The following is a 21480-nucleotide window of genomic DNA, read 5'->3' on the forward strand; positions in this document are numbered from 1 at the left end:
GAAAGATCCAGTACTGACAAAAGGAAGGAATCACTACAGCATCTGGTTTGGAAAATGGTGTGCGTGTGCACGTGTGTGTGCGCGCGCACACATGTGCACACGTGTGTGCAAGTTTCATTGTTGGTTTCGGGGCAGAGTTGGGCCAGACCCTTAGCATGACTTTAGAACATGGGCAACGATGGTGAATGACGGTAATAATAACCCACTTCAGGGGTGTGGACGTTAGCCACTAGACGTACACCTCTGGCTTTGAGCCAAGACTTGAGGTGGGGCCTGGGCCTGGACTTGTCCAGGAGGCCTATGCCTTCAGCAGATAGAGGCTTACTGCAGAATTATATCACGCTGACAATGAGACTTACTGGAAAAACAAATAAAATGCTTTAAATGTTTAAATGCATTTCCAAGTATTCATCCGCCAAATATTTAGACTCTGAGCTGACTGGGCCATGAGCCCAAGCTTCCTGTGCATGCTGGATGGTTCCAACAATCTCCCCAAGATCAGCAAATATATAACGACTTAAAATATCATCCTTTTGGAGCCAAAAAAATTATTCCCCAGGTGTTTCTCCAGGAAATCAGCTAGGTCTCTGTCCAAAGCCTCTGTAACGTCTACAGGAGTTGATTCATGTTTAATAAACTTTTACAAAGGCCTTCGTAAGACCGTGGTCTCTGTCCACCGTGAGGTTGCAACGTAAATAAGACTGGGATAGGGGTAGAGGTGAGCAGGAGGAAAAGGAAGGAAGAGGGAGAGGGAGGCAGAAAGAGCAACATGTGGAGGACACTGGTCGCCATAGAAGGCTTTGATGCCTGAATCAAGTCTTCAAGAGGAAGTATGAGAAAACCAGGAATTTTGGTTTTTTGTTTTTTAAGGGAGGGGGACAGAAGGGAGAGGGCAGCAGAGACGGATTTCCTTTTGCATTTAAATTTCTCTAAATTCAGTAATCATAAAATTCATTCTCCTTTTCCCAGGGATATTCATACAAAAGCTTCCCCTTTTGGAAGCCTGCACAGCAAAAAAAATAAAAAATAAAAATAAAATTTATCTGATTCCATCTCTTCTTTAACTAAGAAACCCCACCAAATTAAAGAAATACCCTTCATGTAGATCTTAATTCTCGAATATTTCATTAGTACTTCGTTCAGTCTTCCCTTTGGACTATTAGGTAGAAGAGTGGAGTCGAATTTTACGTGCGTGTAACTTTTGTAAGTTTGATTATATGAGAAAGAGAGAGAGGGTGGGAGTGGGTGGGCGTGGGGGCGGGTACTGACTGAGAAGCAGTCCACCAGTCTCGGGCATGGCACCTCCCTAAGAGAGTTTGAAAGGCAGTTTCGATTATCTGTGGCCTTCAACTTGTGGCTGGCTTCAGAACCTGACCCTCGGAGCAGACACATCAATGCTGAATGACTGCCCTCAGGAAATGGGAAAAAGCAAAAAGAAGTGGAGTCATTTTGCTGATGTTTCTTAAACTTTACCAGGAGAATCGTGGCTTTCTACATCTTTGGATCCAGCTACAAAGCCCACCACCACCTCTTCTGCCTTGTTTTCTTATTGTGCGGAACAAAAATGGGGTCCACTAATGAAAAGTATGGGAGACAGAGCCTTTCTTCCTTCCCTTCTTCTTTCTTTCCTTCCCTCCCTCTCTCCTTCCTTCCTTCCTTCCTCTCTTCCTCCTTCCAATATTTGTGGACTATCAGCAATGTATCGGGGCAGGATTCAGCAGTAAGCTAATGCGAGTCAAAAAGGGAGTCAGTAGGGGCGCCTGGGTGGCTCAGTCGTTAAGCGTCTGCCTTTGGCTCAGGGTGTGATCCCAGAGTCCCAGGATCGAGCCCCACATCAGGCTCCTCCTCTGGGAGCCTGCTTCTTCCTCTCCCGCTCCCCCTGCTTGTGTTCCTTCTCTCGCTGGCTGTCTCTCTCTGTGTCAAATAAATAAATAAAATCTTTAAAAAAAAAAGGGGGGGGGGAGTCAGAAGAGCAAGTCTGGACTTGGTTATGTAGAACTAGCACTGTGACCCTGGGGTCACTGCAGATCCTTCTGGGTCTCCATCCACCAAAAAAGGCAAATAAGTTCCAAACTTTCTCCCAGTGATAAAATAATGTGAAATCAACTTAGAAATATTTTCTTAAAACTTAAAAAGGGGCCCCTGGGTGGCTCAGTCAGTTAAGTGTCCGACTCTTGATCTCAGCTCAGGTCTTGATCTCAGAGTCATGAGTTCAGGCCCTGCGTTGGGCTCCACACTGGGCGTGGAGCTTGCTTATAAATAATAAATAAATAAATAAAATTTAAAAAAGTAAGTAAGTAAATAAACAAACTTAAAAGAAATAGAACAAACTGTCCTTACTGCAACTTCATCGATGCCTGACAAGCACTTTGCCCTAAGCAACTCTTGTCCCTCTGCTTCGCCTTTCCAGGCTGCTGCCAGCTCCACCCACCTCTCTCTCCTCCAGATTCACCCTCACCTCCTCCTCCTCTTAGCTCTGGGGCTTCCGAGCAGACACTTCCACCAAATGAAGAGATGTCTTTCTCGATTTTGTTTCCTGTGGTGGATGCTGTCTTTCAGGCCCCAGGAGGGTGATTCAGGCTTCAGTGTTTTGATGAAATGTAAGGATAGCTACGTTATGGACAAAAGATATGGAAATCGATCCCTTGTAAGATTAATCATACTTTCGGATTGTGCAAATGCTTCATTTTCAATGACTGCACCATTTGTAATGTGGCTTTGTGGGCTATCATGGGGCATCTGAACCTGTTTGCACTTAGTTGGTGAATTTGGCAACAATAGTGGTTCAAACACCAACTGTCTTTGTTTAATCTAACCTAAAAAAATCATAATAAAACACTTGGCTACTCTCAAAGGGGAAAATATTCTTATCAAATGCCTGAAGGTTTGTGATATCCTATCAGGGAACGTTGAACGGACACTACTGTGGGTAATACCTGCTTCTCAGTTGTTCTGGTCCATTCAATAAACATGCCGTTGCAGAAGACCTATTCAGTCAACAAGGGAGCTCCCAGTCTCTCCCTGAGCATTAGGGAGAAGACAGAAAATGTAGAATTTCCTGGCATCACATAAGATGCGGTGGAAAGCCAGACCACTTAAATATGAATCCCACCTACTCAATATGTGATCCCGAGAGAGGCACTCTGTCATTGCGAGCTTTCTGTTCCCTGCAAGGGCGTCAATGACTCCTGTGTTATCTTCCTCATAAAATGCTGGTGAGGATAAACCGATGGCTCTAAGAAGAAGAGGGGGTTACAGTCACGGAACGCGCCCACGGCCAAGCACTGTGCAGATCCATTCAGTCCATCTTCATGAGAACCCCATTTTATAAGAAACCCCATCCCTGCAAGGGGGAGGGTCTTGCCAATAAAAAGTGGAGCTTTTTATCCCAACCAAAGCAGAATCCATGCATTTACCTCCAAATGCTAATCAGTTACACAAAGGTACCTACCAAAATGTTTTAACACAGAAGAGGAGGAAAAAACTTTTCTTTACCCTCCCCCACTTACGACGGCCAAGGGGGAGGAGATAAATGTGATATTTTAAGTGCACATCACATGATTAAGACGACTGCTAGGTTAACAGCATGAAAATGTTTCACATCGTGTGGTTTTCTTGCAAAGTTACAATGCTTTTGACTTATTAGGCTTTAAAATAGCACGCATTTATGCAACAATCCCACATTTTCCTCTTGAATTTACATTCCAACAAATTAAAAATAATTTTTTAATATCATGGCATTACAAATTGCTGGACTCCAGGGAATCCAGCATCTCTTGCTTTCTGTCTGCTTCCACGAAGCAGGCAAAAACTTGAAAACCAAAGACACCAGCAACCTTCCAGCAAACAGAGGCAGTCATTGTGTTTTCTGCACTTAGGAGCTTTTCCTCTGCCAGGCAGATACAGAGAGTACTCATCTCCTTCCAACTCCCAAATCTCTTGACTTCCTCCTTCTCCTTCTCTCTGTCTAGGGCCTTTTGAGTGAGATGGCCAATAAGCCCCTTGTTTCAAATCTCTGCAGGAACAAGTGGATGCTACTCTCAGTGTCCACTAAACCATAAGTCCTTTGAGGATACAGGAAGACACCCACCAATCTCCAGATCAAAATGTAACAAGGGGAAGTCTGCAAAGAAAGGAGGGGCTGTCCACCACTACCTTCTCTTGCAAAAATGGTAGAATCAGTGGGGAGAGTAAGCAGTTTACTCTTGCATAGTGCATATACTTAGCAAGGGTTCAAGAATAATATTCTCTACTTAGTTTCACTTTTTAAAATGTTCTTATAGTACAATAAACAACACTATTAGGAACTGAATACTTTGATGCATGTTCTTTCTCTGAACTTCATAGTGACAGTATTTGAACCTGTGTCCAGCAGACTCCAACACTCCGCCCTTCTCTTTCTTTCTTTCTTTCTTTTGAGAGAAAGAGCAGGAGCAGTGGGGAGGGACAGAGGGAGAAGCAGAGAGAATCTCAAGTACCCTTCCCACTGAGCCTGGAGCCCAATGCAGGGCTAGATCTCAAACAAAGGGCTGTATCCTACAATCCTGAGATCATGAGCCGAAATCAAGAGTCGGACGCTTAACCTACTGAGCCAACCAGGCGCCTCTCTCTTTTTTCTTTTCTTTTTTTAAAGTAAGCTCTACACCCAATGTGGGACTTGAACTCACAACCCCAAGATCAAGAGTTGCACACTCTGTGGACTGAGCCAGCCACGTGGCCCCAACTCCTGCCGTTTTCTTAACAACAGACTGACCTGAATGGATTCCCAAGATCACAGCCATTTATGATCATATTTTCTTAATGATTTCATTCCACATTCTAAAACATGTGTAATTGTACATTTTCAGGAAAACAGCATCAAAAGATCTAAAGAGAATGGGAGGGAAAATTTCTTTCTGAATTTTTTAGGTTTTAGTTACAAAAAGCAACACATCTACTCTAAGCACCCCTTTCCGTCTTTGATTTTATGACTCCTGTAATGTTTCCCTGACCCCAACTGCTAGGAAGGGGTAATTGGGTAAACCCAGAGAGGGTTATCAACAGATGGCCAAATCAACAGAAAAGATCAATTTGAATATAAAATGGTTTGAGATGGATTGACTGCTGGAAAATCAGGGTAGCCATCTCTTTTTAACATGTCAGCCATGTCCCATATAGTTGCTTGCATTGTCCAACAAAGTAGGAATGCCCAAGGAACTAGGACCTTGTCACCTCCTTTGCCTCCTCCCTACTCCCACTGACAATCTGGCAGAATTCAGCCCCAAAGGTAGGAGTTTTGTCTTGATACGTCTGGACTGGCCCTGGGGCCATCCCAAAAACCCTAGCATTTCTATTGTCACTTCTCTCAGCATGGCTGTTTTCACAAAGAGGACATTCCTAATCATTCGGTAGGAACTGGGTCATCACAACTAATTACTCACCACTTAGAAGAATGAGGTCTGCTAGACAAGCATTCCCTTCCAAGCGTGAGGATGGCTTGACCGTGATACAGGGTAAAGTGTCCACCATCACATTCTTCTTCAACGGGTAGTGGGGTGGGGCGCTTCATCCCCAAGAAAGTCCAGCAGGAAAAGGAGAAGGACGGTTTCAGAATATTTAGTGCTGCCCAACCAGGCCAACTTAAGTCGGGAGTGGTTAAGACTTGCAGGCATAAGGCCTATCATTAGTTATTCAGGAAAGCAGCATGGGAAGTCACTATCAGCTCAGATGGCCCAAAGCACACAAGTCAATTAAGCAGCCCAATGAAGGTGAGACGAGGCATGAGTGATGTCCAAAGAGGATGCCACACCCAGCATGGCTGGGTCCGAAGCAAGCCTCCTGAGAGCTGAATATGCTGTGAAATACTTGTAAACTCCTTGGATAAGTAGCTCCCATTCTTGTGATAAATAGAGACTCCCAAGGACAAAGTACTAGCCCACTAAGCCAGAATACAAATTGATGGAGAATGGTGGCATCCACAGTACGGAATGGCCTTGGAGGTTCTTTGATCTGCGCATTACTATATTTGGCTCAAGGCCCCATTAAAACCAAGCCGTTTATGTTTGGGCCAATAAATAGAGCTAATAAAAGTCACCCTTGGACTGGGACTCTTTGAATGGGGGAAACACAGGTCATCTGTGGTGTTTGGTGAGCGCGGTGCTGACGGTACTGCTGCAGTGTATATACTGGTCTCCCCGCACCCTACAAGAGAAGGACCAGTAGCACCCAGGCCAGCGAACGGAGTAGAAGCTTCTCCAAGCCCCAGCACAGAAATTTCATTAGATCAATATGCATTGCGCATCTACCAGGTGCCAGAGTTTAAACAGAAAGTAGACAGGGATGAAGCAGGCCCTGCCCGTGAGACTTCAGACTAGAACAAAGGCATTTATGTATCCCCAGAAATAATACAGCTCAGACTGTGATGGTGGCCACGGAGAAGAACGAAAAATTCGTTCTACGTGGGAAGAGTCTGGAAGGCTTTACAAAGAAGGTGTTTTCAGCTAAACCATAAAGAAGGAGTGAAAAAAAAAAACAGCTAGAAAAGGGTGGTATTCTGAGCAGACACAAGCTAAGCAAGACTTTGAAGAGCTGAGGGGCAAAGGCAGCTAGAGAGAGTGCTAGAATTCTGACAAGGAGGGAGTGCAAGGCCTGAGGCTGAACAGGTAGGTCAGGACAGGCCGAGGATAGTCTGGAATCGCTTGCTACGCCTGCACTTGACCTTATTTTTGTAGGCTGGGGTTGTAGGCATTTTACATTTTTGTACTTTATATTGGTTTTTACATTTTTATATTTCGACAGAACTTTTGTCAAGTGACTCCTGCATGAAACTTGAACGTATACATAACCAAGAGAAGTGATGCTTTATCAATACAAACTGACTTTTATCATCTCAGCTTCATGACAGTTGCCTCTTCTTAAATTAACCAATGGGAAGAATTATAATCTTTTGCACGTTAGTCAAGATTTTTTCCCGAGCACAAGTGACAGAAAACCCAGTCTACACTGACTCAGGGAAGAAACAAAAAGAAGGATTTATTTACTTCTGTAAATCCAGAAGTGGTTCTGGGATTCAGGAGAGTCTAATGGAATAAGATCAAAGCTTTTCGCCCATGTTAATGCAGCACCACTTCCCTCCCACTGGCTGCTCTGCTCCCAAGAAGGGCTTCCTCCCGGTGCTGGCCCTGGGCTCTGAGCCTATAACCAGCTTTATCAATTGCCATCTCTTTCCCAAGAGAGCCCCACACAGTCCCAGAACTAAGCCTCAGTGGCCAGGCCTGGCTCACACGCCTATCACGAAACCAGTCACTGTGGCCTGACAGTGGCGCCTACTGGGTGGCCACCGTGGGTCCCCCGGACATCCAGAGTCTCCACAGACTGGGTGTGGAGGCAGATGGCGACTCAGAGGGAAACTGAGGTGCTTTTACCAGAAGAAGGAAGGATGCCGGGCAGGTAAAAACAACACAGTTTACTCTGTTGTACAAATACAATGTGAACATTTTAAATTGGGGACAAAGAATGACAATTACAGGCTCTTATCAGCCTCAACACCCAGTCTGCGTCTGTATTGTATTTTAGTTGCACAGTATTGAGAAAATCCTGATTCACAGAGGGAGTGGTTACAAATAGTAACCTTCTTTTTTTAAGATTTTATTTATTTATTTATTTAGAGTGCACGCATGCAGGTGGAGGAAAGGGAAGAGGTAGAGAGACAATCTCAAGCAGACTCCCTGCTGAGCACGGAGCCAATTGCAGGGTTCGATCCCAGGACCCTGAGATCATACCCGAGTCAAAATCAAGAGTCAGACCTCCAACCAACTGAGCCACCCAGGTGCCCCCAAAAAACAGAGTAACTGTTTTTTAAACAGCATACCTGAAACACCCAGGATATTCTTCAATTCAATGTGTGCCTAAGTTTGAAAGTAGACCAAAAAGTTGAGTAACAGGAAATTCTATTTCAAAGTTTAATTACAGAAACCATGATGAGGCTCCTTTGCTGATTTCAGTGTTCCCTGGAAGATGCTTCTCAAATATGTCTGTAATACATGATGATAAATTCAACAATATCATTTTTTATAAAACTCCGATATCTCAGTAACTATGGTTCAAAGTCCGAATACAGTAAAGTAAATGCTGTTTTGCTACTTGAGTCACAATTTGAAGTTTCAACTGAAGTGTTATCAGCAAGTAAGCATGGTGATATAACCCCACACTGCCAAATCGAACACATTCAGCTTATTAAAAAAGCATCAGCAAGTGATGTTACTCTTATGCCAGAGTCCTATTTTGCAAAGTTTCCTTTTGGAGAAAATACTGATTTCTCATCTCAGTTGAAATAGTAATAATAACACCTTCTTTTGAGACAGTGGGTAAATATTACCAGAAAAAAGTAAATTCAGGAGCTCACAATCTCGTACATTCCAAATAACTTTGAAAAGCCTGGTTTGATGGTCATGCCTTATTAAACTGACAATATAGAGAATATTATTAACCACCTTTTCCCCCAACATTTTATTTATTTATTTGAGAGAGAGAGAGTGAGCACACAAGCAAGGGTAGGGGGAGAGGGAGAAGCAGACTGCCCGCTGAGTAGGGAGCCAGACGTGGGGCTCGATCCCAGGACCCTGGGATCATGACCCCAGCCGAAGGCAGACGCTGAACAGACGGAGCCACGCAGGTGCCCCCATTAATCACGGTTTTAAAAGACACTGCTACCTCCTAATAGCGCCCTTTCTATGAAACTTTCCAGGGTCTTTTCTAAAATCACATTTCAGTAATAACGTTCCCCAGTACTCTGCACCACTGTAGTCATTCCACATTATTTTATTTTTCTGCGTGTGGATGGCATGCTTACGTTCCTAGACTGAAAAGCTCCATGAGGCTGGGACTCTGTCTCATCACATGCTTCCTCCTCATACAGCACATTATAATGTATACTAACAGCTTAGCGTGATGTCTGATAAGAGGCAGGACTCAATAAATGTTTGGTAAATAAATGCTTAAAAATTTAATGTGGCTTATTTACAACAAAGCTGAAGGGGAAGGTTTGTCTAGCCATTGTGTCAAATAAAAATCCTGAGATGAAACAGTGTTGTACTCCAAATCAAGGGCAGACGAAGTCAAAAACCAAAAACTTACCTTCTTTAGAGAACTGCTCTCCGACTGAGCTCTGTGTGTCCAGGGCTGTTTGGGCCACATGCACGCTCACCCTTTTCACTGGTCATTCACTCAGCAAACAAGTAGTGAGTACCTACTATGTGTTTACGTACTGCCTGGTTGCTGAGGATGTTTTAAGAAGGCATTGAACATAGTCCTTGACCTTAAGGAGTGTAGTCAAGGAGAAGCATAACAAATCATCATAGAGCCACCCGATACGTGCCGTAATAGAGATATGAATATTACATGGCGTCGATCTGGCTTTTTCAGGTTGCCAGGAAGACAGCGGTGCTCTGGTGACTCCGGTTAATGTGGTTCATTGTGAGGATACCGGAGGAAGTGGGGAAGAGCAGGAAGCAGTTTTAGCAGCTGCCTGGCGGAGCTGGGAATGTCATTCAGGACACAGTATACCTCCAGCCACCTGTTTTTCCTGACATTGCTTCAGCAGTAGGCATCTGTTGCTCCTTCTCTAACGCTCCGCCAGTGTGGTGACTCAACTACACTCTGCCTCTGCTTTTCTCTGCTCGTGCTTCCAGATCCTCACGGCACTTCTTTTCCTCTACGCCATTGTTCCTGCTCTGTCACGGCCTCCACCGCCACGTGGACAGGGCTTTCTGACTGCGCTCAGCATGTCTGCCCATTTCCCCCCAACCTTTTGGTTTAGCTTTCCTCCTCCCCCACACCCAATAGGTTTCCAATTCAAGTGGAATTTGAAAGAGGTTCTGTGTGATTGGCCAATCATCATCCAGGAAACACTGACACATGGGGCGGAGCTCTTGCATCAGCCCATTTCATTGGCTACTGGACACTCCAGGTATGGCTGCCTTTGGGTCAGGCCTCAATGTTCAGTTCAATCTGCTGTAGCCAGGAAAGGCTCAGGGTTACCTGCGTCACAGGAGGGTTGGAGCTGAGGCTAGCAATCTTATCAGTTGACTTTTCTTCAGTGCAATGTTCCACTGTATTGTTTGCCAACTCAAGTTTGTGTCAACTGTTGGGCTTTGCTACGTATGGTGTCAGAGTTATCGATTTTTGAAATAGACTTTTTTTTTAAGATTGATTGATTGATTTTAGAAAGAGAGATGAGTGGGGTGGGGAGAGGCTGAAGGAAAGGGAGAGAGAGAATCTTAAGCAGGTTCCCCATCCATTAGGGAGCCAACTTAGGGCTCCATCTCAGATCCTGAGATCATGACCTGAGCGGAAACCAAGAGTCAAACTGACTGAGCCACCCAGGTGCCCCTGAAATAGACTTTTAAAAGTTATTTTAAATAGCAAAAAATTAAAAACAACTTAAATATCCCATAAGAAGAAAAGAGATGAATAAATTATATTTATAAGAAGGAATATTATACAGCCTTCCAAAAGAATCATAATTTGGAAGATATATCATGATAAAAGAAAATGCTTATTGATATAATGTTAAATAAAAATCAGTACTCACAAGTTATATGGTATTATTAATGAGCTAATTATACACTCACCTATGAAATTGAGAGAGAATAAACCGGAAAGACAAGGTGACGGGGACTTGGGATGATGAAATGATGTGTAAGTTTTATGTTTGTTTTCTTATGCATTTTTTTGTATCTCTCAACCTTTCAAAGGTAAAAGAAAAATTCTCCATTTTAAGATATATAAAGCAGTATAAATGACCACCTTTTCTTAGGATGCAAAACCTATAAACTGGTTTGACAAAAAATACAAGGTACTTGGGATCCCACTTTCAGTAAAGAAAGTGAGGTTTTCTTTCTTATTCACAAATGCCTAACAGCAGAGAAAACAAAGACGACGAGGAAATCAAAAGTACAACAGTATAAAAGGATGCATGATGGCTAATCATGTGCCCTGTGTTATGTACTCTTGGTAGGGTGTCTGGGTTGTCAAAATATAGTCCTTGCTTTTCCCAATCACGTATTATTCGTGGATCACAATGGAATGGGATTCAGGAGGTGCAAAATGGGAGACAGCCTGTGAACAACTGTAATCCAATGGAAAAGAAGTACTAACGAGATAATATGAGGCAGCATGGAGGCCCAGAAGAGATGGCTAATTCTGCCTGTGAGAGTGAGGGAAGAATTTAGAAGGTGAGTGACACTTGAGCTGAGCCTTAAGAAATAGTAATTGAATTTTCAAGGGATCCAGGAAAAGGGCACCTTTCTTCCCTTCCTGAATTCTAAACTAATTGAGAAATGATACAGAGGGATTAGGCAGATGGGAAACCAAACTATCACCTTTATTTGATATAGTTGATATTGAAGAATAAGGCTTTATGGCTGCAGGTAAGTGGATTTCCAGTTCTGAACCCAGAATTACACAGATGTATCCATGCAGTCCCAGGATCGCATGGCAGAGACAGACTTCCTGATGGAGGGCAAGACTCCTCTAAAACTTACAACAGGAGAATCAGCGCAGAACCTGTGTCTTTAGCAGTCAGGCCCACCCCAAGAAGAAAAAGGGAGGAAGAGGCTGGAACACATGGGCTTGATGTAGTGGGGTTGAACGGTGGCCCCCTAGAAGACATGCCCACCCAGAATCTGTGACTGTGACGTCATTTGTAAAAAAAAAAAAAAAAAGCTTTGCGAGTGTAACTAAGTTAAGGATCTTGGTGTGAGATCATCCTGGGTTTGGATGGGACCTAAATCAAATGGCAGGTGTCCTTAGAAGAGGACAGAAGACAAAGAGAAGGTCATGTGAAGATGGAGGCAGAGCCGGGAGTGACACTTCTGCAAGCCAAGGAACACCAAAGATCATGGGCAACCCCTGGAAGCAGGGAAAGAGGCATGGGACAGAAACTTCCTCAAAGCCTCAGGAAGAAACTAATCCTGTCCACACCTTGACTTTAGACTTCTGGCCTCCAGAACTGCGAAAGAATACAGTTCTATTGTTCTAAGCCGTTCAGTCTGTGCCCATTTGTTAGTGCAGCCCTATGAGACTAATACCCTCTGCTTCTTCTTCCAAACTCGGCCATCCGGGAGTAGAGAGAGGAGGGAGAGGCCAGATGATTCCCCTAGTAGAGTTGCCTCCACATAAAAGGAAATATTATGAATGGGGAAGACCTATCTTCCCCTAAAATAGTAATAAACGCCTCTAACATTTTTTGAGTGCTAGTCATACCAGCTATTGTTTTGAGTGGTTTCAGAAAGAATACAATAGGGGACTATGTAAAGAAAGGGAATTCCAGGCCAAGGGGAAAGCTCTGTGGGGTTTTCCCGACCCACGCACTTCCTCATCTATTCCTGCACAACTTCCATCCATCCCACGGACATTTGGTCCCGGGCTGCTGTGATTTACAACTTTGGGTCTTCGGGTTTCTCATGTCCTCTAGGCATAAAGATAGGAAGGTGTTTAATTACAAAATTTCTGTAAATATTATATAATGTTTATGAAAAAAAAGTAGCTATATTAGTCAGGGTTCCCCAGAGAAACAAAACCAAAAGTTACTGAGTTAAATGTTAATCAGATCGAAAAATACCTTCACAGCAACATCTAGGTTTGTGTTTGACCGTTCAGCAGGTGCCATACAGAGCCTTGCCAAATTGACACATAAAATTAACCCTCACGATGGGATCTTTTTTGTTTTAATTTATGTGTATTTTAACTGTGGTAAACTATACCTGACATAGAATTTCCCATTGTAACCATTCGTAAATGTACAGGTTCAGTGAGGTTAAGTACAATCGCGTTGTTGTGCAGAACTCTTTGCATCCTGCCAAACTGAAACTCTGGACCCATTAAGCAGTAATTCCCCATTTTCCCTTCTCTCCAGCCACTGGCAACCTCCATTCTGATCTGCGTCTCTGTGAATTTGATGACTCTAAGTACCACATAGGAGTGGAATCACAGAATTTTTCCTTTGGTCATTGGCTCATTTCACTTAGGTGTCTTCAAGTTTCACCCATGCTTTAGTATCAGAATGCCCTTCTTCATTAAGGCTGAATAATGTTCCACTGTACGTATAAACCACCTTTTGTTTCTCCATTCATCTGTTAATGGCCACCTACGTTGCTTCTACCTCTTGGGTATTGTGAATAACGCTGCTACGAACGTGAGTGTGCAAATATCTTCCCGAGATCCTGCATTCAATTCTTTTGAATACCTAGAGGAGGAATTACTTGATCATATGATAATTCTACTTCATTTTTTGAGGAACTGCCATACTAGTTTCCACAGTGCCTGCACAGTTTTAGTATGCTGTAGTCAGCATTTAAAAACTGGTAGCAGAAGATAGGATTAACCATTGTTTAAGGAAATACATGTGTATTAATGTTCAGCCTGTATGCACACACCCCAGAGTGAGCAAAGCACTCAACAAGTAACCAGAATAAGTTATGGGTACTGCAGGTTGACTATGCAGCCGCCATTCAACCTTTCCATCTTTCCTAAAAGAATTCTCATTTTATTCATTACTCTCCTCTTCCCTGCAGTGGTATGTGCCTCAGTGGAAAGCAACCCCAGCTCTAGGAATGGGTCTGATTGGTCTAAGGAAAATACTGCCTTTGTCAGGAGTGAGGCTGTGCTTAGGCAAGTGACTCGATTTTGGCTAATGAAATGAGAGTGAAATCAGTAGTGGGGCTCCTGAAAAATTGTTCCTCATTCTTAAAAAAGCATCACAGGAAGAGATCCTTTCTCTTCTTCCTCTAGATGTTGTCATTTCTGCATATAATTCTTGGAATTGCTACAGTCAGGCTGCCACTAACCTGAGGATAAAGCCAACATTAACCATGGAACAGTGGAGAAATGGAAAGAATCCATCACTGAATTGCTGAATTAACTGAGTCTGGAGCCCGCCCTATGCACTTTGGTTGACTTGATGACAGAACAAGTTTATAAAAATATTTGGCCTTCCATGAAAATGTACTCTGGTTATAAATATGTGAAAACTGAAAACAAAGAAAAGGAGAAAAAAGAACAAAAAATAAATCGCTCACGATTTCACTGTATTGCTCAGGGTTCTTGGTTGCAAGAAATAGAAACCAGCTCTGGTTCACTTAAGTAGAAAAAGAATGTATTGGAGGGATTGTTAAGGGCCTGACGAAACCAAAGGCAAGAGAACCAGGAGTCTTTCCCGGGGACCTGGAGCCAAGCTCATCCCAGGCTACATGATGCCACCATTGGCATCAACAGCACCATAGCCACTGCCACCACCATCACTGTTTCTGCCACCACTATCATCCTTCCACTGTCTTCACCTCCACCCCCACTATAATGATCTGCTTTCTGACTGTCCAAGTGTCAGACCATAGCTGGGACTTGAGAAGGCAAGTCAGGAGGCTGCGGCACAAAATTGAAGGAGGTCATACAAATGCAGATTGGTACCCGAGAATGAGTGCCTCCTTAAATTTTACACCCTATCACCCTAGATGCCTCACTCACTTACCTTATTCCAGGTTCTAGGTTCTGTGTCACACACCCAAGTTTTGAAGTTCCAGGTGGAAGCCTGGAAGCCTTCAGTGTCCAAGTCTAGCTCATAGGACCACACCCTCGTTGCTACGCAGTGAGCAGGAAAGGGGCTCCCCTTGCAGCTTCCACAGGCAACTAGGGCAAGGGACTCTGCCAAAACTAAACATAATGGGGAATTGCCTCCAAATGGGAACCACTCAGAGATGATTACAGTTAACACGGTTTGGGATCCGTCCTTTCAGATTTTCTTCCATGCGTACATATCTTCAGGGTGGATGCAAAAAATGATTTTATGTTTCTTACTGCAGTTTTTTGCTCTTAGAAAATATCTAATATTTGAAGGTAAAATTTACTCCATAGTTTCTCCTAACCAGCGTCATACCCTGATATCTGACGTATATCACCCCTGTAGTACGTGACTCAAAAAAATGGTATATTTTAAGTCAATCCTATGTTTAAGTCAATCATAGGTTTATATTTTTATTACCAACATCTGATCATTGACCAAAGACCCATATTGTTAATTCTTTTCTAAAATCATTGTGGTTTGCCTTTGAAAGCCCTGTCACAGATATTTAAGTTGTTGTAGGTAAGCGGATTGGCAATCCCAAATCCCCCATACCCAAGAGCATGCTAATGACAAAATCCTACCAAAGGATCAAAATACTACCAAAAACAAAACAAAAAAAAAAACCCAAACCCCACAGTGTGGAATTCACTAATGCACGGGCTGCTTTTACTTTGACAGTGATACTTATAGAAAGAGGAAAAGCTTTTTGAAGTGTAAGCAGTTTAACAAGGAGAAAAAAATAGATATTCAAACAAATCATAAATGGAAGGAAACTGTAGAACATTGTGATTTTCAATTTTGCCTTTCAGGGTAACTTTTTAAAATTAAACTGTGTTTACTTTAAATTTACATAGTTTAATCTTTCTCAAAGCCTGGTCAGAAGTCACTTTTTTTTTTTTAATTTCACTTTCTTTAATGGTAAAAATAATTACCCAAGCCCTCTCTGCAGGTTTACTTGCAGTTTTACTTTGCCTTCGTAAAGCTGATTCAGTTGACAGTTGCTAAGGTGATGGTATTTTTACAAGACATTTTATTTATGGAGACTAAAGGAGAGGCACATTTTACTTGAGACTTCTTAGAAAATGATACTTGCATATATGTCATAGATACATATATGTCACTCCAGTCAAATTTTAAAGACAGGAGAACTAACAGATGTTGTGAGACTTAATTAAATTAAGGACAAACGTAGTCCATAAACAAAAGCTCTAAAGTTTCCTAGCTGGTAGCTATGTTTTCATCCTTTCATTCTTTATTTTGCTGTTTAAGACTGTGAAACTCAGACCTCATTAGTGGTCTGGAAGATTCAAAGAAATATACTTTCTTACATGGCTCAAGAAGCAGACATAAGTAGTCAAAATAAGAATCATGTAATGAGATTTTTTTAATTACTTGTCCTAATTTACTTGAAATCTCTTGAGCCCAAGACATCACCTCCTACCAGTTGAAATCATTTTACCATCTATTGTTGTTGTTGTTATCATTACTATTAAATAATTCATTGCAAATGGTAGGGATATCCAGAAGGATAAACCCAAAGCCACTTTCTGCATGGAACTACTTGCCCTATGTTCACCATTCCTAAGCTGTTGTATTTCTTGAGGGAAATGTATACATAGCTTACCACCATTTTTTTTTTTAAGATTTTATTTATTTATTTGACAGAGAGACAGACAGCCAGTGAGAGAGGGAACACAAGCAGGGGGAGTGGGAGAGGAAGAAGCAGGCTCCCAGTGGAGCAGGGAGCCCGAGGCAGGGCTCTACCCCAGGACCCTGGGATCACGCCCTGAGTCAAAGGCAGATGCTTAATGACTGAGCCACCCAGGCGCCCCACTCACTACCTTTGTTTCCCATCTTCCTCCCTCAAAAGCTGGCAGTAGGAAGTCAACAAGCAGAGCTTCTCAATCTATTTACCCTCAGTTACAGTCATATGATATAAGGGGACCGAATAGGAAGACTGCAAAGGGCTTCTGGGCAGATTTTCCTCATTTCTAAAAGGAAACACAAGACAGAGACACTTCATCTTTCTCTTGTAGACCTTTGTCATTTACAAGTAAAGCCTGAGACTGTCACAGACATCTTGCTAAATTGTGGACAGAAACAAAGATGCTGGAAATGACAGAGTGGAAATTTGGATAAAAGAAAATCTAGGACCATGATGGCATTGCTAAGCCATTAAAATAACCCTGTAATCACTTTTCCTCCAAACTTCATATTTTGTGAGATAAATGTCTTTATTACTTAAGTAACTTAGAGTTGGATTTTCTGTTATTTAAACCAAAAGCACTCTAAATGATTACACAAATGGCCATAATTCTTTATCCCCTCCCCATATCTATAGCCTATATAATGCAATCCTGATGGAAGGAGACAATTTCTTCACCCCTTAAATCTGAACTGGGCTTGTGACTTGCTTTGGGCAACAGATTATGGCAGAAGCAATGTTGAAAAGTTCAGACCCTGGGCTTCAAGAGGCTTTGCATATTTTTTTCTCTACTTGTGGAATCCCACCGCCATCGTATATAAAGAAGCTCAGGCTAGCCTATGGAAGAGGAGAAGCCCTGTAGAGAGTGACACATTATTCCCAACCACCTCTACTGAGCCATGAAACCATCCAGCCCCAACTAACCCACCAGTTGATCACAGATACATACATGAGCTCAGCCAAGATCAGCCAAGATCAGCCAAACCAGCCCATCCCAGACCTTCCCAGCTTTCTAGCCCAAATTGCCAAACTACAGAATTAGGAATTAAATGAATAGTTATTGTTTTAATAAGATACTATGTGTGGGATTGTTTGTCATGTAGCCAAAGTTAACTGATATATGGATACAAGTTAAAATATGGATTGTTGGTAAGAACAAATTCTCTTAACTGTATGTTTTAATAAGCAATCTTTAAATACACAGTTGACCCTTGAACAATGTGAAGAGTGAGAGGTGCTGATACCCCATGCGGTCGAGAATCTCTGTATAACTTTTGACTCCCCCAAAGTTAACTACTAACAGCCTAGTGCTGACCACAAGTCTTACTGATAAATAAGCAGTTGATTAATATGGATCGTGTATGTTATGTGCACTATATGCTGTGTTCTTACAATAAAGTGAGCTAGAGAAAAGAAAATGTTATTGAGAAAATCATAAGTAAGAGAAAACACCTGCAGTACTGGACAGTATTTGTTGAAAAAAATCCATGTATAAGTGAACCCATGCAATTCAAGCCCTTGTTGATCAAAGGTCAACCGCATATCAATCATGGCATTAGAAATGGATACACATAAGTACTGCCAAGATTAAGTCATGAAATAGTACAAATGAGATTTTTGCAGTTGTAGAAATGGAATAATTGAAGACAGTGCTGGCATCCTACCATCATTTCCTATTTTTGATCTGTTATAAGGTTGGAGATGAGAGTGAGTAGAAAGAAAGGACGGGTGGTATAAAACCACATACAATCTGAAACCATTTATTTTTGGCATCAGAAAACCATATTTGTATGCATCTATGATCCCAATATTTCCTTCCTAATTAAAGTGTTCCTAGGCCTGGGATTGAAAGGAGATTGCATTGTCCATGCATTCCCTAATCAAGTGCAGAACTAGAGAACAGAGGGGCGCCTGGGTGGCACAGCGGTTAAGCGTCTGCCTTCGGCTCAGGGCGTGATCCCGGCGTTGTCGGATCGAGCCCCATGTCAGGCTCTTCCGCCATGAGCCTGCTTCTTCCTCTCCCGCTCCCCCTGCTTGTGTTTCCTCTCTCGCTGGCTGTCTCTATCTCTGTTGAATAAATAAATAAAATCTTAAAAAAAAAAAAAGAACTAGAGAACAGAAACTTCCTGAGTGGTGGGGACGACCAACCTTTAATTAAATGGCATGTCCATTCACCCAGCTGCTCCAGCCCAAACCTAGGAGGTATCCTTGATTTGTTTCTTTCCCTCCTGCCCCATTTCCAGACCAGAATCAAATCCAGTCAGCTCTAACCACCAAGATATGTCCAGAATCTAACTTTTTCACCACCTCTATCACCACCAGCTAAGCCTGGTCCATCTTTTTCCATTGTATTCTCCTAATGTGGTTTGTTTCTTCCACTCTTCAACTCTTTCCAGTTTATTCCCCGCACAGCAGCCTCAGTGAGCTTTGTAAAATGTAAATCCATTCATACCACCTTCTCCGGGGGTTCCCCTCCAGTGATTTCTTATCACACTGGGAATAAAATCTAAACTTCTTGCCGTTAAAACCAAACTCCAAGGGCTTGTAGGATCTGACCTCTCCCTTGTCTGATTTCATCTCCTGCCACTTTCCCACTTGCTCACCATGCCTCAGCTACACTGACCCTTCTGCAACTCCTGAAAGTCTTTCCCTCCATAAGGCCTTTGTCAGCTCTATTCCTTTTGCCTGGAATGCAAATCCATTGTTGGTCCTCTCATTTCATTCAAGCGTCTCCTCAAATATCATGTCACCAGAGATGCCTTCTCTGGCCACCTAAAAAGGAGCCCCCACCTCCACTAATTCTCTATCCCTTTAACCTGCATCATTTTCTTCTTATACGTATTGCCTGAAATTATAGTATATATTCACGTGTTGACTTATTTCTTATCTGTATTAGTATCAGTTTCCAATCACTGTTGTAATAAATTACCACGACCTTCATGGTTTGAACAATACGAATGTATCATCTTCAAGTTCCGGAGGTCAGAAGTCTGAAGTGGGTCTCGCTGGGCTAAAATCAATGTATAAATAGGGCTGTATTTCTTTTGGAGAACTCATTTCCTTGTTTTTTCATCCTGTAGGGCCACCTGCACTCCAGGGCATTCGTCCCCTCTCCATCTTCAAAGCTAGCAACAGCAGGTCAAGTCTTTCTCACTCGGCATCACCCTGATGTTCACTCTTCAGCCTCCTTCTTCTGTGTTTTAAGGGCCCTGGTGATACAGCAGGCCCACCTGGATAATCCAGAATAATCTTGCCATTTAAAAGCCAGTTTATTAGTAACCTTAATTTTATCTGCAAACTTAATTCCTGCTGCCATGCAACCTAATATATTCACCTGTTCCAGGAATTAGAACATGAACATCTTGCGGGGGGGGGGGCATTTTTCTGCCTACCACCCCCCACAAATGGACTAGAATGTGAGTTTCACTGGGGCCAGAGCCAGATCTCCTTCATCCTTCTCCAATACCTGGCACATAGCAACACGTATTGCATATGTGTTTGTTAAGTGAATTCTTGAATGCAACGTACTATTCTAAGAACTCTTCATGTATTATCCTAATTTTGTCTTCACACCTACTCTGTGAAATAAGAACAATTATTTTACATTTGATACAATGGAGGCACAAAGAAGTTAAGTAACTTGCTTTTGGTCACATAGTAAGTGCCAGAGCCAAGGACACAAAGTGAAGCAAACTCTAAGGCCTTTGCTCTAACCACTGTGCTATGGGCCCCCTCGTAAGGGAGTCATGGAAAAGGCAAGGTGGGGCCCTCCTAGAGTCTGCCTTGAATAAACTAAGAGGTAAGCCTGAGTGGTAAACACAGGGAGAATGCCATTCTCCTTGACACATGGCTATTCCGTCTCTGTCTAGATGTTGTTAGTGAAGACAAACTCACTAATTTGAGGTGGAAGTTATTTTAATCTTTCAGCCAGGTCTGGTTTGGGTCCAACTAACCATAACTACCCACAGGTTCCTGAGGATATTTTCAAGATAAACGCAAACTCTTCCATTTTTCCTGAGGAGGCCTTCTGCACAGAATTGTTCTCTGCTTTCCTACTCTGGTGAACAAGGCTGGGCCCTGAAGAAACTCAGGAACCACCACCATCTTTGCTTCAAGGCTAGATTTGAGCCACCTCAGCAGCCAACTTCTGTAGCCTTTCCCCTGTGTCTCCCCCTGGTCTCACTCAAAGATGAAAGGCCCCTCCACACAAACAAGACAAGACCCCTAGTCCCTTAACTCAGCACCCAGAATGCTTCAGAGGAGGGAGAATAAATGAGCGCCTTTTATTATCATTTCCCTCCACTCCTCCCCCAAGTTTCCATCTCCCAGGCCAAGAGAGAGGGTGGGTGAGGCATTGTTCTAAGAGGACCCTATTGTATGTTTGATGAATACCAGGGCCCCTCCCTCAGGAGGCTGGGAAGGAGAACAGAGAGTGGGTGGCCAACAGACAGTACTTTTCTTTTTCTGGCAAATAGTCCAGAAAATGGGTAATTCCCACAAACATAATTAAGTTAGCAGTTCATGTGTAATTTGGCAATATGCTTACTAATCAAATAATGACTTAAATTGCTTGTGGGATTTTTAAAGGAAAATGTACTTAGTCATTTTAATAAGGATGTTCCTTGGAGACCAATTTTTTTAAGAATTTTGAGGCAAATAAGACTAAGGTCAAAGGATTATCTCTAGATCTATGTCATTACAGCTGTTCGGAGTACGTTATTTCCCCTGCAATGATCCAGCTACCATACCTACACATGCCATACTCCCTCTGCCTCCCTGTCCCTCTCTCAATCTCCCTCTCAACAATCTCAACCATACACACACACCTCCATTTATATAGACACTTACTTACACCCTTCCTCCTAGTATCTCCCAGTCACCCATTGAATTCTCCCAGCCCTTCTCCCACATGCTGTTCTATTCTCCACTTCCACATGTAATTCCATTTGTATAATGGCACCCCTGGAATCATCAAACACTACCCATGTAGACTGTTGGTATCAGTCTTTCTGCATAAGTTGGTATCCCAGCTCCAACACTTAATATCTATGTGACTTCTGTCAAATTAGTTAACTTCTCTGAGCCTCTGTTTCTGCATCTGAAACTGATATAATAGTACCTAGCTCATGCTCAATATTGAGCATCAGCTTTGTCCCTGACATGGTTTCAAGTGCTG

Source organism: Ursus arctos, unplaced genomic scaffold, assembly GCF_023065955.2.
Source record: "Ursus arctos isolate Adak ecotype North America unplaced genomic scaffold, UrsArc2.0 scaffold_9, whole genome shotgun sequence".
In the NCBI taxonomy this organism is placed as follows: Eukaryota; Metazoa; Chordata; class Mammalia; order Carnivora; family Ursidae; genus Ursus; species Ursus arctos.